Here is an 18370-nt window from a genome sequence, read left to right as displayed (position 1 = left end):
CAGGCGGTAAGTGGAATTCCTACACCTAGTTGAATTTTTCATATGTTAATAAGAGGTTCTTTCCTTTTGTATTTGATGGGTAAATATATTTTTTCATATGTGGTTTTTATGATTATTATACCCTTGTTATTTTTGTTTTTTATATGCTGGTTATGAGTATGTTTTATCATAGTGGCAATCTATGGATCTCACCATGTTTTGATTAGTAAATGCCAATGAAAAATGACTATATGACCTAATAGATGATAATGTAGCTATTGTGATAAGGCATGAGTGCTTCCTTACGACTCTCAGATAAGTAACCCTATGCTCATATATGTTGATATGACACGTAGATTTCATATTTGTGACATTTTTGACGAGATGTTTCTCATGGCTAGTATGGGTCCAATCAAGTCATTGATCATGTATTTGCATTAGTATCATTGTTTTGATGTTATTTTTCATTTATGGAAGTTTCATGAACTTTAAGGTAGTGGCTTGAGTCCTGGCCTTGAAAAAGTGGCATATAATCTGAAGTCGTTGGCTTAGAACTAGATAAGAATTTCCCCAGTTGAGGGCATGCCCTTTTTGTGGGAGTGACTACGGGGTCCCAGTTGCATGCATGCCCATGCCATGGGAGTGACTGAGGATCTAAAATGTCAAGTTACCTCGGGGGTTGGTGACATGGAAGGGTTGGTTGGCTCCTGAAGGTTTTGTAACATGTGTAGAAGATCAAATTAGTTGGGTTTTGTCAGTTCCACTTCCTTAACTGTACATGGGGAGTTAAATTAGATCATTGTAGCCTCTCATCACATGTTTACCTTAGAAAACCGGTTAATTTAGGTAAATGTGGGAGGAGGGTGGTTACAAAGTGGTATCAGAGTGTGGTTCACCCCTTGTACTGGATGGGCAGTGTGTGTTGGTCATGCATTCATGTCAGTTGCATATATGTGTTCCTGACGCTTGTTGTCTATGTGCTTGTTGCATATGCATGACCTTGGTCATAGGTATAGTGGTGTCGTCATGTGAAAAAATGATGGTCTTGTTGAATGTGGTTGTCATGAGTGTATGTCAGTTATGCATTGGTTATACATGTCCATGTTTATATATTGTTATGCATACATTGATATGGTGTATATGTCATGGATGAGGTCATGGTATGTGGATGGTATGGTCATGCATTGATGACTGGATAATGGTTGAAATGATGATTAAATGTAGATATGATTATGTTTGTATATGTATTGCGCTAATCTGGTTGGTCTTGCAGATGATATATCCTCCCCTGAACTACACTAAGGTGCGTTGGCTATTTATGGTTTGGTTTAGTTGACATGATATAACTTGTAGGAAAAGAAGATCAAAGACACAACGGCTTCAGTCAATGAACCTATGACATATCATGTGCATTCGTGGTGTATTAAATGATACCCATAATTTGACTACATATTGGAAAATACCTCTAAAAATCACATTATTTAACCCCCTACCAATACAAACCCAATACACCTTCCCAATTTAAAAACCCCTACTTTATCTAGATATTGTAGGTATTCATTTTTTCATTAACATTTTTTATATCTCCTTATATTTTTTCATTTACTTTGGGCTCCATTTTTTATACCTTCCAATATAAAAACAATCTACCCCTTATATATCCCCCAACATATTATGTCATTTTTTCCTCAATAAATATACCCCAATATGAACCCACATGGTGTTGTGGGGAAAAATGCCTATGCAGGATGATCCTATGCACCTAAGGTGTGACAGTGCCTTAGCAACAAACAGAGACAGCTATTCTAGTATTCTTCCTTTATGAATTAAGAATGAAGAGAGATGGATGGACTAACCGGTGTCTTCCGTTTGTCCCTCGATCCGGTTTCTCTTCTCTTTGAGAGTTCCCAGCTACTTGCCTTCTCGCTCGCCCAGCTTCAACAGGTCTCTGCAATATCACAAGAAGAGAACACTACACAAAGACATAGATTCATATTCATAACTAGTTCAGGATTAGAAATAAACTAAACATACTAATGCAATCATACATCAAAGATACATCAGTATATAGGAGAAACCAAGATAGCTTTATTGATGAATAACAAGGTTCAGGAAGAGATACAACCAAGAAGGCTCCAATCCAGCATCTCCTTCCCAGCAAATGGAATTCCTAACTTCACCTCCCTTCAAAGCATTAAGCACCCAATGATTCCAGTCTCAAACCAACAACAATTCTTTGCAATAACAAAATTCCCGCCTCCGGATCTCATGGAGGAGAGATCCATATATAGATGTTTGGAGAGAGGATGAGTCAGCTTGAGATCTGACTAGTGTCCTCTCCCTCTGTCAGTTCTTGTTTCCACTTGGAGGTTCGTGCTTCCACTTGGAGATTGAGAACCTCTTACTCATCACTAGTCGAATTCACTGAGGCAAATGTCATTGAGGAAGATTCTGGAAGCTTCCTGGGTCTTGACACCTTGTTGAATGAACTTGCCATTTGTCAACTCTCGCTCAGCGCACCCTGGTAGTGCTTCTACCTGCGTTGCAGTGTAGGTAGCCAGTGCAGACTTTGCATTTCAGCGAAGACAGCTAGTGGAGCCTCTGAATTGATGCTGAATTGACTTGTTTTTGAGCAGTTTCTGGTGGAGAACTTCTGTGAATTGTTGTGGTTTGTTGGCCTTGTTCCTCTAGGGGTAGGAACAACATGTTTAGGGACTTTGGATCCCTTAGATTATGGACATTTCATGCTCAATGCTGTAAGGGACAAAAATGTCTATAACAGTTGCCCCCTAAAGTATGAGGCCGTTTATCGGGTGAAATACTTTATCAGGAGGATCCGAAGTTCATCCAATGCTGGGAGGAGACCTGTAATAAGATACAATACAATACATTATTTTTCATACTGCTTTCATGATCTAGCTAAGGCGGGCATTCCCATGCTCAGCTTTATAGATTCATTTTACTGTACATAGAACAGACAATTGTCTCATGGTAGACTGATAATTTTGATGAAATTATCATCCTTTGGATAGGATGATTATCTGATGCAATGATGTACATGTCAATGTCTTTATCTTTCCTGAATATATATCGCAGCCCGGATGGATGAAACTAGATCCGGGGTCTTCAAACTCGTTCGATCTTCACTCTAAGTACAAGTCGATCCATGTGAGAAATGTTCTGAAGTCGAACATGGAAAGACATCGCTTGATTACCGGTCAATGAGGTAAACCGTTAACAAGCGCGAGAGGAATCACCGATAATGATAATGACCCTCAAGGTACTGCAGTACAATTCACGTGGTGTGAATAAAGGACTTGGCGTCGAACACCACGCAAAATCTTTCGGTCGAAGGTCATTGATGTATACCTGTCGCCGGAAGTGAGAAACTTGCCATTGAGGCATGCAAGCTTCAAAGTACTGAAGGGGTTGTTCCTAGATCAACTTCTTGGATAATGAGCTGATGTCGACAAGAAGCGATCTGTTAAAGGAGGGCCTTAATGTATCCCACATCAGTGACACGGAACGGAGCTAATGATTTTGATGGAGGTGAAAACGATCTGTGACATATGATTCAGGGTGGCGGTCATGAAAGGATGAAGGATAATGTATGGCAGTGGATGGGACACGGTTGACTTTTCTGAATGACTTCTCTTGAACATATGGCGACACTTATGCGATGGATCGGTAGCATTACCCCAAATATGGATGGTATGGCGAGACCATGGTGATGTGACCGGCGAATGGAACAACCCAACCCGATTGTGGTACGGAGAAAAAGTGTCATGTTCAAGAGCGACCTGCTACCATAAAAGTTTTCTTGAGTTTCTCCCAATTTTCCCCAGCGGAGTCGCCAATTTGTTGTGGGGAAAAATGCCTATGCAGGACGATCCTATCCACCTAAGGTGTGACAGTGCCTTAGCAACAAACAGAGACAGCTATTCTAGTATTCTTCCTTTATGAATTAAGAATGAAGAGAGATGGATGGACTAACCGGTGTCTTCCGTTTGTCCCTCGATCCAGTTTCTCTTCTCTTTGAGAGTTCCCAGCTACTTGCCTTCTTGCTCGCCTAGCTTCAACAGGTCTCTGCAAGATCACAAGAAGAGAACACTACACAAAGACATAGATTCATATTCATAACTAGTTCAGGATTAGAAATAAACTAAACATACTAATGCAATCATACATCAAAGATACATCAGTATATAGGAGAAACCAAGATAGCTTTATTGATGAATAACAAGGTTCAGGAAGAGATACAACCAAGAAGGCTGCAATCCAGCATCTCCTTCCCAGCAAATGGAATTCCTACCTTCATCTCCCTTCAAAGCATTAAGCACCCAATGATTCCAGTCTCAAACCAGCAACAATTCTTTGCAATAACAAAATTCCCGCCTCCGGATCTCATGGAGGAGAGATCCATATATAGATGTTTGGAGAGAGGATGAGTCAGCTTGAGATCTGACTAGTGTCCTCTCCCTCTTTCAGTTCTTGTTTCCACTTGGAGGTTCTTGCTTCCACTTGGAGATTGAGAACCTCTTACTCATCACTAGTCGAATTCACTGAGGCAAGTGTCATTGAGGAAGATTCTGGAAGCTTCCTGGGTCTTGACAACTTGTTGAATGAACTTGCCATTTGTCAACTCTCGCTCAGCGCACCCTGGTAGTGCTTCTACCTGTGTTGCAGTGCAGGTAGCCAGTGCAAACTTTGCATTTCAGCGCAGACAGCTAGTGGAGCCTCTGAATTGATCCTGAATTGACTTGTTTTTGAGCAGTTTCTGGTGGAGAACTTCTGTGAATTGCTGTGGTTTGTTTGCCTTGTTCCTCTAGGGGTAGGAACAACATGTTTAGGGACTTTGGATCCCTTATATTATGGACATTTCATGCTCAATGCTGTAAGGCACAAAAATGTCTATAACACATGGTATGGTGTTACTCCCCTAGTGGAGCCCCCATGATAAAAAATGACTAGGAAAATGGTAGAATACAACCCATGAGATTATACCTATATATCAGATGAGAAACATGGTGAGGGATGTTCTCCTAACATAGGAGACACTTTGAGAAGTTTGATGGCAGAAATAAGGAGTTGCAAAGAAGATAATGATTGAATCATTCAATCACAAGAGATACTTGCTAGGGCATAGGAGAAACAAGAAGAGGTTAATGCGGTGATTCTTCAGAGCTTGTCAGACTTGCAGAGACAGGAACCACTTAGACTTAGTCATGGATAGGAGGATAACACTGATGGAGCACACGGTAGCAAGTTACATGGTGGGCACATGTTGGATAGAGATGACACAATAAAATATGGTAGATTATTGGATACACCTGATAGACGAGGAAGTGGACATGGGCTTTACTCTAGTTCTGGTTCAGATAGGTATCATGGTCATCATCATTATCATCCTTATAGGAGGAGTGATAGGGGATATTTTCTGGATGAGTTCAAGAAAGCAAAGCCACCTACATTTGATGGGGAAATGAAGAAGTCACAAGATGCATACACACTGTTGATTGGTATGAATAACTTCTTAGGTTGCATGATTACTTAGAAAACATGAAGGCCATAATAGCTACATTCAGTCTTAAAGGTAAATCAAATATATGGTGGGAAGATGCAAATAGTGTCAGAGGTATTTATGAAGAGTAGTTGAATTGAAATAAGTTCGAGAGACTATTCAGGAAGAAGTATTTATCAGAGAGATACTATGACGATAGGTCAAAGGAATTTTATGAACTAAAGATGGGGTCTATGATCGATGAGGATAAAACTAGAATATTCTTGGGGTTATTGAGGTATGTGCCTTACCTAAAGGAGGATAAGGCCAAGATCTAATGATTCATCATTGGGTTTTCGGTAAAATCAAGGACATGATTGACTCTGATGAGCCTAGATCATTGGAGGAGGCCATCTGGAAGCTAAAGCATTATTTTGAGAAATCAAAGCACAGATCTGAGACTAAGCCGGACTGGAAAGGTAATCAAAATAATAAAGGGAAATGGGATAAGAAGCGAACAAGACCTCAATATACAAGTAACAAAGAGAATGCAACCCCTCATAAGAAGTTTAATGCATCTAATAGAGGACAGAGATTCTGGTATGAGGAGCAAAACAAGGGTGATAGTTGGAAAGCCTTGCATTGTTGAACTTGTGGAGGAGAGCATGCAAGAGAGATTTTCCAGAGCATCAAGGTGGTAGACCGCAGATCTATAGTGCTCAAGAGGCACAAAAAGTGGGGGATGTCGGACAAGGTATTCCATGGATCTATGTAGCATTATAGAACAGACAAGCATATCACTAGGCTTCTATTATTGAGATGGATGGTAATTTTTGTGATCAAGTTGATTCTATTTCGATTGACCCTGAATCTAATTATAGTTATGTAAATCCTGACCTGGTGGATAAGTGTGGTTAGAATAAAGAATTGCATACATAATCTTGGTTAGTGTAGTTAGCTACACGTACAAAGAAGAGAGTTCATCAATAGGTAAGAGCTTGTGAATTTGGGTTGAATGGTATTCCTACATCAACACATTTTAATGCATTTCCATCGGGATCATATAATATGTCGTTCAGTATGGAATGGTTGTATCTTGATAGGACTAAGGTGTACTGTTATGACAAGGCTATTGAGTGTTTGGATGAAAATGGGGAATAGAGGATCTTGCAGGGTAAGAAGAAGGCAACATTAGTTAGAATGGTGACAACTATGTAGGCGAAGCGCAGCCGTAGGAAATCGTGTGTGTTATTCATAATGCAAATTTCCAATGACTAAAGTTAAGGAAGTTGAGGATGCGGATGTCTTGAGTAGGTACCTAGTTTTACAATAGTTTTAGGATGTGTTTCCAACACTTCACAGGGAAGTATAAATTTCTATTGAGTTGGTACCAAGGGCAACACTAGCATCAAAGGCACCTTACAAGACGAGCACACTGGAGTTGGTGGAGTTGAAGTTTCAATTGAAGGAAATTCTTAAAAAGGGATACATTATGCCAAGTGTGTCACCTTGGGGTGCACCACTTTTGTTTTTGAAAAAGAAATATGATACTCTCAGGTTATGCATTGATTACAAGTATTTAAACAAAGTCGCCATCAATAAAGGTATCTGTTTCCAAGGATTGATGACTTGTTTGATCAGCTGAAGGGAGCAACAATGTTCTCAAAGATTGATATGAGAACAGGATACCATTAGGTACACATTAAAGAAGAGGACATCTACAAGACTGCTTTCTGGACCAGTATGGGTATTATGAAATTTTTTTAGTTCCATTTGGTTTTAATAATGCTCCATCTACTTTTATATGCTTGATGAATAGTGTGTTGCGTACTTATCTGGACAAGTTTGTTATTGTATTCATGGATGATATATTGGTATATTCTAGAAAAGAGGAAGAACATGTCGAACACTTAGAAACAGTATTGAGATTGCTAAGAGAGCATCAATTGTATGTGATGCTTAGAAAATGTAGTTTATTTGAGACAACGGTACACTACTTGGGATATTTGGTTTCCAAGGAAGGCATAATAATGGATCCAGAGAAGGTAAGGAATATCATGGAGTGGGAAGTTCCTAAGAATGTGGATGAGGTAAGATCATTTATAGGGTTATCAGGTTATTATAGGAGGTTCATCAGGAACTTCTCTTGCATTTATTATCTGATTACAATGTTGCAAAGGAAAGGCAAGAAGTTGGAATGGACAGAGGAATGTGCAACAAGTTTTAAGCAGTTGAAGCAATTGTTGACAAAGCCTCAAGTGTTAAAGATTGCAGATCTGGACAAATAATTTGTGGTATGAACAGATTCTTGAAAGAGAGAATTTGGTGGATTTCTCGAAAATAAAAAGAGAAATAAGGTGTTGTGGCCTCGAAAATTGTTGCTTCAACCAGGGGGAAACCACCCAGTCCAAACCTTAAGACAAATCCTTTTCCGTTTAGGTGGTGGCTTTGAGTGGATATGATGGGACTCGTTTCCCAATGAAAGGTGATTGAATGCATGTTTAATGCTTATAGTGGAGTGAAATAGATGGATTTGTAGCAATGAATCAAATGGAAAACATATGAATTAATCTACTCTATAACCCAGGATTGTTTAACATTCATCTAGATGCGATCTATAATCATTTTCCTTAGTAAATGAAAATATAGATTGCTCAAACATGAATGAAAATGAAAATATTCCAAGATGATTACTTTGTGTTAGGTCCCTATAATACTAGTGATTACCCCATTACTATTGTAGTTGTATCCCTTATTAATATTTTGTGCCCCTATTGTCCCCATATTGTTATTACTATGTCCCATAGAATCCATCTATTGTTATTTTTGTGCCTTTATATTATTATTGTTAGGTCGACTGGGTTATCTTGTGACTCCTTAGATTCCTATATATAGAAAGGAGGTTTTGTCATTTGAATCATCAAATAATCATTCATTTGTGTAATGTAAAGGGGGTTGCCCCCTCGAATAGGATGAATTCTAAGGTGTTGATCTATCTTTTCTATCTTTTGTGAGCTGGTTTCATAACATTTGGTATCAGAGCTTTGAATTCTAGGGTTTCGCTGCTCCAAATAGGTCATCGTGGCATTTTCACTATAACCATTTTTCTGTGATGTTTTAGAAGTGAAAAAAAATCCCATTTGAGACGAAATCGCATTGAACCTCAGGTTTGAATTTCAGAGCTTTTCGTGCTATATTTGTAGAGATACGATCTGAGGAAGTTGGTCTTTTTGTAGACTCCTGAATTACATTCCAAATAGGTGACCTAGGAAAAATCATCATAACTTTCTCTCTGAGCATCAGATTGAAATTTCGTGAGAAGGTATAGAAAGAGGATGGACTGTAGTTTCTTGAATATATTTTTTAAAGCCAAAGGTAGAAACAAGGACACGTGGCACGTCGTACAAGTTCGCTCTATTGAACTAGTCTATAATCAGGTCACTTTGGGAGATTTGGCATAAAGCTTCCTTGGAGAATCCAATTGGGATCAGACTGGTGGCATTGAAAAGAGGACATAGAGGGCTACTGCAGGTTGCAATTTCAGAACTTGATGATCCGAAATTACGGAGATACATCAGAGGCAATATCAAGCTCCTACAAAGTGGAAAAGGTGTGTAGATTTTCTTAAATTTTTGCTTAAGCTTGGTTTGAAAAATTATTTTGAAGGAATTCAAAGGGCATAGTAGAGCACTATTATTGGTAACTGATGCCTCGAGGAAAGAAAATGCAAACAACTAGTAAGCAACCTGAAATCTCTAGCATAACTCATGAAGAAGAGGAAGAAATGCTACATGATATATCAAAATTACAAGACCAAGTGCAACAAATTTCACTCTCACAAAAGCTAATAGAAGCTAAGATAAATGATGTGGAATCTAAGATAAAGGGCATGGAAGCTGAGATTGACGATTTGAATATAGATTTGAAGACAGATTTAACAAATTTTCTACAAGAAATACTTACTAATGGTGAAAGGGTAGTAAAGGAAACTCATGATGCGAACAAAAGAAATGTTAATCGTGATTTCATAGACTCTAATTTTGGATCGAAGACCCACCATATTCCAAAAATCGATATGAGGAAGTTTGATGGCAAGGATCCAGCAACATGGATATTATAGATGGAACAATTTTTCGATCTCAATAATGTGCAAAACACACAAAAGGTACGTATTGAAACTTTATATCTGGAACCAAATCATTTTGTATGGTATCAATCGCTTTGTTCTCGTAAACAAATTATCACTTGCACAATTTTTACGGAAGAATTGACAGCACATCATGAGGATACAAAAAGCAACACTTTTTTTAGCCAATTGATAAGTCTCAAACAAAAGGGTTCAATAATGGAGCACATTGAGGAGTTCCAAAAATTAAACATAAGGGTAAAAAATATTCCAAAGGAGCATAGGATTGATGTGTTCATAGGGACTTTAAAGGATAATATCCAACTTGATTTTCGCCTTTGGGAACCTGATTCATTAGAGAAGACATTTAGGTTAGCAAGGAAAATGGAAAGAAAAATTATGGCAATCAGGAAGCATACCACTCACAACTATAAAGATGGAAGTGTTGTTGCCCCTAGTCTTCCACAACCTATAAGGTTGACACCACAACAATTGGAAGAAAAAAGAGCAAAAGGGCTTTGTTATAGTTGTGATAGCAAATACACTAAAGGTCATAAGTGTGCTGAGAAGTAACTATTCTACATAGATTGTGAAGAGGAAGAAGAAAAGGAGCAAGAAAGGTCAAAATAAGAGGATATACTCTAGGAACAAAGCCTAGATAAAGAGGAAATGAATCCAACCATATCTTGTAATGCATTGGCTGGAATTACCACTCCTCAAACCATCAAGATAGAAGGAAAAATCAAGAAGAAAAAGGTAATAGTGTTGATTGATTCAGGAAGTACCCACAATTTTATTCATTGTAAGGTAGCAAAAGAATTGAATTGCTTCCTATATCTAGCTCTAGAGTGTCAAGTGATGGTTGTAAATGGAGGAACAATAAAATTCTATGGAAAGTGCCATAATATCAAGCTATCCATGGGAGAATATTTATTGACTAGCCCAATGCTTTCCATTCCAATGGGAGGTGCTGATGTTGTACTAGGAGTGTAATGGCTACAATCCTTGGGTACAATAGCTTTTAATTTTCAAGAAATTTTCATTAAATTTTTTATGGAAGGAAAGGAAGTTCAATTAAGGGGTATTGCAGGGAAACCGGGAAAGATAATTAGCTCTAACGGTATGACAAAGATTCTAAAAAAGGAACAAAGAGGTGTAATTGCACAATTATGTTCGCTAGATGTTTCCACATCGAAATCATCTATTTCTCCAGATCTCCAAAAGGTCTTGGATAATCATTCCAAGGTATTTGAGACTCCCGAAGGTCTCCCACCTATCCATGATCATGATCATGCTATTCATCTGATTCCATGAAGTGTTCCTCCAAACAACAGACCGTACAGATATCCCTATGCCCAAAAGAGTGAAATTGTACGTATGGTTGCAGAAATGCTAGAGGCTAGTATAATTCAACCTAGTCAAGGCTCTTTCTCTACTCCAGTAGTATTGGTGCATAAGAAGGATGGATCATGGCACATGTTTCCAGATTATAGGAAGCTCAACAAGCTCACTATTAAAGATAAGTTTCCCATTCCTATCATTGATGAATTACTGGTTAAATTGCATGGATCAATTTACTTCACCAAGTTGCATCATTGTTCAAGATATCATCAAATCAGAATGAAGACTGAAGACATTCTTAAAACAACATTTCGAACTCATGAGGGTCATTACGAATTTTGGTCATGCCTTTTGGCCTTACCAATGCAGCTTCTACATTTCAAGGTTTGATGAATTCCATTTTCAAACCCTTCCTTAGAAAATTTGTGTTAGTATTTTTTGATGATATAATAATCTACAGCAAGTCTTGGAAGGATCATGTTGAACATGTTGACAGGGTGCTAAAACTATTGGAGGAGAAACAATTATATGCAAAAAGATCCAAATGTTTCTTTGGAGTACAAGAGGTGGAATATCTGGGTCATATTGTATCTCATGAAGGCGTTAAGGTAGACCCTAACAAAATTAAAGCCATTAAGGAAAGGAAAATCCCGACATCCATAAAGCATCTGCGAGGATTTCTTAGGTTGACAGGGTATTTTCACAAGTTTGTTAAGAATTATGGGAGAATAGTAGTGCCTCTAACAACATTATTAAAGAAATATGCATTTTCATGGACTCCAGAAGCAACAAAGGCCTTTGAAAATCTTAAAGAGGCAATGTTCCCAGCACTGGTCTTAGCCACACCAGAATTCACAAAAACCTTTATTGTGGAATGTGATGCTCCAGGAAATGGAATGGGTGTTGTTTTAATGCAAGATGAAAGACCCATTTCTTTTGAAAGTCATCTGTTTGGTCAATTTAGTGATGTCTAAATTGCAACTTTTAAATGTCAACCCGGGGCTCGTAAGCTGATGAAGTGAGGTGTACTATATGTACTTAGATAACCGTTTTCTTTGTCTTTTGTCATTTTTAGATTTTTAAGTTTGTTTTCAATTGTATTTTTCCTACTGTGATGTGGTGGAAGTAATAAAGAAAGTGAAATGTGGGTGATTGTGGTGATCTCTAAATGATTGCTCAAAACTTAAAGAGTATTCTGCAAGAAAGCTTGAACAACAACTGCAATGAAATCAACTCTTGAAAAAAAATAAAGACATCAAATAAAGGACTAATGACATCGGCCCAGTATCTCTGTTGCTGATTGAAAATGAAAATGAAATCTATATTAAATCCTACTAAAAGAAAAGACAACTATCTCACACTATTTCAACTCTTCAATCTTAATCTTCTCTATGAAAAGACATCATGAAATGTTAAACAATGTGAATCCAAGTGAAACTACATAAAAGAGACTAGTCACAACACTTTAACTTCCTCTTAACCTTTTGCCTTTCAGCTGAATTTATCATGTGAGAAACAGTTATGAATAAGTCAAGTAATGTGAGTTATAAAGTAGACTAAATCAAGTTATACTAAGTGATATTTTGGCTCCCAATAAAGTTATTTGATTATGAAAAAGGAACCATAAATAGATGAACAACTTGATATCTAAGAGCAGAAAGTAAATGTGCAAGTTAAAGAGATGACAGTAAGGAAAATCAAAACTGCAAAATAATGAATGTCAGCAACATAGACAAGACGATCATGCATGCCACTAGTTATGAAAAGAAAAGAAAGAAAACTGTCCCGGGCTTGCCTAAGAAACCCGCATAACACACTGATCATTCATGAACATAAAAGTGCAAAAATGTAAATCAACAGAATTCAAAGTTTATGTACAGCTAATATACATGTTGAAAAAAAATGCAACAATTTGAAAAGACATCTGTACAGCTATTATACATGAAACAAGAAAAAGAAATGCTGGAAATTAAAAGTTACTGTACAGGGCTTCAGCAAACAGGGGCCCTCTGCCTACTTCAGCCGGTTCAAAGAGCAGTTATATGCTTAAATGCCAAACAGTCTTCTCATGTATTAACAACAAATGTAAAGTACAGTGGGGAGCTCAAAATTACATACAAAATGATTGTCCAACAACTAACTCTATAGCATTCAAGGACGCTTTCTTTATAAGGAGAAAAACAAACTACTTGAACAAAATCTATGCTATTCAACCAGCTGTTAAAAACACGTGAATCCTCTGCGTCCTCGGATCTAGGTAACTGTCATCGTGCTCATTCAATCCGGGGAATATGGCTGTTGGATTCGTGCTTCTGGATTGCCTCCGTGGCTGAGGACGATGCCACCTAGCTTCACGTGCCCAAAAATACAACAACGCAGAGCCGTGCCACCACTGGACACTTCTATTGACCGGTATTTGCCTCCTCGTTGACTGCGGGCTTTTATGGTTGTTCTGGGTGATCTGGAGGGACACGTACCATGTCCTCGACCCCTGGAACTTGCCTATGTGTCTCATCTTCTCAGAGGACACCTGCAACATATCGTTTAATAAAATAGCTGCGGAATCCTGTGCGAGCTGCGGAAACCTGGATCAGCTGCGGAAACCTGTGTGGGCTGCGGAAACGCAGCACTCTGAACCAAAATTCTAAACCAAACAACAGTCACTTAACATAGTTAGAAAATCACGTAAAAGACCCTAAAATACAATGATTTAATCAGTTTTATGGATGAAATGAGTAGGAAAAGGAGGCTGAGAGGTGTATGGAAAGATACAGGTTCAAGGCTCTACATACCCCCACTGTGAAGGTGTTGCATGTCCTCATGCAACCAAAACTTAGTTCTTTTCCTCAATCCATGTGCTCTGATGCTTCTGTAAGAACATCCAGCCTTCTTCTCTTTCTCCTTGATGCCAAAATGGTCCTTGGTTTCTTAACTAGATACCTGAACTTCAAATTAATCAATGCCCTGCTCAGCTTCTTGCACATTTTCTTCAACTTTCTATTCTTCTTCTGCCACAGTCCTAAGTGAAGCATGGTATTGTCATGGACAATCTTGTCCACTTTACTTTGCTCTTTTAATGCTTCATTTTCTTGTTTAATGTGCCTGTTTAGGACTTCTAGCTCAAACACTTCCTGTTTTAAAGATTGCACCTGTGCATCAAGTGGCAAGGTAGTGCTTGGTCCTGCAGCTGATTGTTCCAAGGACTCTAAGTAGTTATAGGCTTCTTGCTGGGTGGAATCTACCTCAGGTGTTTTTCTCGGCCTGAACTCAAATTCTGATAAAGGAGGACTGTTTTCTCTTTCCTGCTGAAAAGGACTTTCCTCACGTGGAGGACTTGCCTCTATGTCTTGCTGAGCTGGACCTTTTTCAGGTGTTCCTTCACCTAAGTCAATGAAATGTGATTGTTTTTCTTGGGTCACTTTCTTCTTTCCTTTGAGCCTACTGCTTCTTCTCACATATGGACTAGTGCTTACTTTCTGGGCACTCTGTTTTTCTTTTTGTTTCTTTGCTGAGGCAGCAGCTTGAAGGTGTGCTAACCTCTCTGCCAGGGTTTGAGACTCTTCTTCTACAGATGGTTCAGGGGATGGATATGTCTCTTGGACAGTTATTTTACCTTTGTCCTTTTTCTGCTTCTTATTTCTAGCTCCCTCCTCTTCTTCCTCCTGAACAGTTTCCTGAGTGTCTTTTGTAGGGGAGTCTTGAGTTGTAACATTTCTTCCTTTCCTCCTACTTCTTTTTGGGATTTTTGGGGAACTACTAGCAGAGGCTTCAGTCACTTCTTGGAAGTGATTTCTGATTAAAAACTTTTCCCAAGTATCATTATTATTTTTCAATTGATCTTCAATGAGAATTCTAATGAGCCCATGATGTAAAGGTGAGATTCAATATGGCCTACATGTTTCTGAACAGTAGAGCTCATTTTCTTGAGGCTTGATAACAGAAAGTAAGGTAAATTAAGGGCATGGCCTTCCATAAAATTCATCATAATCCTTGCATGATACATGTACATAGTGCCAAACCTACCCTCACATGTAATAAACTTCTGAACAAGTAATAACAGCGTAGACCATTCTTCTTTGATTATATTCACAGGAATTCCTTTGGTAAATATGGAAGTATCCATACCTGGGTTCTTGAGCATGTCTTTCCATCCTTGATCATCCAGACCTCTGTTTTTAAACCATCTGTCTCCCTGTTGTGGTAAACTGGTTGCTGCTGCTATTGTGGCCTCTGTTATTGTAAATTTCAAATCCCCTACCTCCACTACGTGTCCATTAAAGGACCGAGCAAACGCTTTAGTGACTTCCTTATTATAACCTCTGAATTTCTAAATAAATTTCAGCCACTTCACCTTCTTCAATGACTCCTTTGTCTGCGAATACCCCTCTAGATATTTCGGGCCCTCAGGTTCAGCTCTGAGTAACTTTCCCATTCTCGGCTTTCAACCCCGGATGAGAATTTTACTGCGTGTGGACGTTAGAGGGAAAACGAGCTGATTACGGGATGCTTAAGGGAAATGGAGTGGCCGTAATCAAAATATGAAGCGTATGCAGTGACTGTAATCAGGGTTTAGAGCAGAGCTGTGGAGGTTGTAGCGGAAATAGAGAGAGAAGAGAATGGTATGAGCACGAGGTAAACAACAGTCACGGGTTTGGTATCAAATGCATGTGGGAGTGAAGTGATAATTGGGCAGTATAACGGCTGAGTCCTTTCAAATCGGTTGGTTTATGCCACGTCTCAGCGTTGGCTGCGGAAATCATGGTGGAGGAGAGCTGTAGTACAGTAGGTCACTTCCTCTATGTACGGCTAATAAATGAAAGAGCAGCCCCATTTCGAGTTTGAACTAAGAATGATTATGGGACCGTTAGAAAGGAATGAGGTGGATGGATTATCATCGTGGGAGAGGAGTGATATGAATCTTGCCGTATCAAATCATTGTATTTAGTGGAATTTCCATGATCTAATAACTATGCATACAATGACATTAAATTGTTATTCGGTAGAGATTTTGAACATACCTTTGGAAGTTTGCCACTTGTTGATTAAGGCTTCTGACCCATTATTGCTTTTTGATCTTGCAGATGACTCATATCTTTGCTGCCTTTGGTGATGATGATGCTGACCTTTGACTGTAATTGTTTTGAAAAAAGAGTGTTGTTGGCTGTAGAGACAGAGTGATGCTGGCTGCAAAATCGTTTCGAGCTACAGAAACTGGTGTTAGCTGCGGAAACGGTTCCCAGTTGCGGAAACTGAGACAACACCCCTTTAACTGCACAAAATAGTTAGAAAACGAACTAACTGAATGAAATAGTCCTGAGAGGGACTTTTATTGATGGAATGGAATGAAATGAGTGGAATGAGATGGAAGTCTAGTGGAGTGAAGTGGAATGGAGATGAAGATGAGATGGAGGTGAAGATGGAAATGACAAGTGGAGTGAAGATGGAGAGGAAGAGAGATTTTTTTTTTTGGAAAATATAGAGTGTCAGGTGTCCTTGATTTTCACTCTACATTTTCTGTATAAGACTGCCAATCTATGATTGGTTTTCAGGCTTATACAAAAGATATATATATATATATATATATATATATATATATATATATAATTTTTTATTTTATTTTTTTCAACTGAAAGAAACAAAGACTAGGCTGATGGAGGAGAAGAATTCTTCTCCACCAGCCTCATTACAGAATTTTCTTGGAATATTTTGACAAAGTCCTCTTTTGAAAGTGGCTTATGATAAATTTTCAATCGGTGGCCATTCACAATGAGAGGAGTTTGAAACTCATCAATAGTCTTGACTCGAACTGCTCCATTGCTAAATACTTCATCAATCTCATATGGTCCAAGCCAATGAGTTTGAAATTTTCCTTTGAAGTCTTTAAACTTGGAATCAAACAGTAATGCCCAATATCCTTTTTGAAACTTTCTCTCCTTGATATATCTGTCATGCCACTTAGTTCTTTGGTGCTAAACTAGATCAGTCCTTAAAATTGCATCTTGTCTTATTTCATCTAGCTCATTCAGCTGCTCCATTCTGTGCTTTTGGGCTTCTGATAGATTCATCCCCAACTGAACTGTCATCTTGAAGGTCTTGACTTGAAACTCAATGGGGAGCAAGACTTCTTTCCCATAAAAAAGTTCATAGGGAGAATGTCCTGTTGTGTTCCTCCATGTAGTTCTATAGGCCCATAAGGCTTCAGGAAGCCTTTCTTCCCAATCTCTTCTGTGGAGATGAACAGTTTTGGTGATGATGCTCTCAAGAACTTTATTTGTAGATTCCACTTAACCATTTGCTTGCGGATGGTATGGAGTAGATCTTTTGTGCTTGATTTTGTATTCTTCCATCAGCTTCTCCATCAAGTTAGATGTAAATTGACTTCCCTGATCTGTCACAATTTCTCTTGGGACACCAAAACGAGTAAAAATATCCTCAAAAATAAATTGAACAATTGAATTTTGAGTGGCAGAAAGCAATGCCTTGGCTTCTACCCATTTAGTAACATAATCAGTGCAAACCAATATATACTTCTTTTGTTTAGATGGTGGATTAATAGGTCCAATGAAATCTAAAGCCCATTTTTCAAAGGGTTCGATGAGTACCTGTGGCTGTAATGGCATTTCATTTGAAAGAGTTGGTCTCCCAACTCTTTGGCAGCTGTCACACCTTCTAACATATTGTTTTGCATCTTTGAAGAGAGAAGGCCAATAATATCCTAAATAAAGGATTTTATAGGCAGTCCTCTTGTCAGAAAAGTGTCCACTGCACGGTTCATCATGACATGCCTTAAGGATGTCAGGCATTTCATCTTCCCGAACACATCTTCTGATCACACAATCTAGCCTTGTTTTGAACAATTCATTAGAAATCCATGAATACTTTGAACTTTCCTGAATGATTTTCCTTTTCTCATTAGGAAATAAATGTCGAGGTAGCTTCCCTATAACCAAATAGTTAGCAATGTCTGCATACCAAGGAGTTTTAGTAGTTACTGCAAACAAATATTCATCTGGAAACTTATCCTCTACAGGAGAATCTTCATTAGTATTTTGGATTCTAGACAAGAAATCAGCTACTGTATTTTGTTTCCCTGGTCTATCTAACACAGTAATATTGAATTCTTGTCAAAGTAAAAGCCATCTTGTAACTCTGCCATTAGTAACAGGTTTGTTCATGAGATATCTAATTGCAGAATGATCAGTATGGACAAAAGTTTCATAGCCGATTATATAATGTCTAAACTTGTTGATTGCATGAACAACGGCTAAGAACTCTTTTTCAGTCATAGTATAATTTAACTCAGTGGGAGTCAAATTTTTACTGGTGTAGTAAATGGCATAAGGAATTAAATCCTTTTGACCCAACACAGCTCCTAGAGCTGTATCTGAAGCATCTGTAGAAATATGGAAAGGAAGTTTCCAATT

Source organism: Pinus tabuliformis, chromosome 5_1 (genome assembly GCF_031772625.1).
Source record: "Pinus tabuliformis cultivar Carrire ecotype Pingquan chromosome 5_1, CPIR1, whole genome shotgun sequence".
Lineage (NCBI taxonomy): Eukaryota > Viridiplantae > Streptophyta > Pinopsida > Pinales > Pinaceae > Pinus > Pinus tabuliformis.
Note: the sequence above shows the minus strand (reverse complement) of the source record.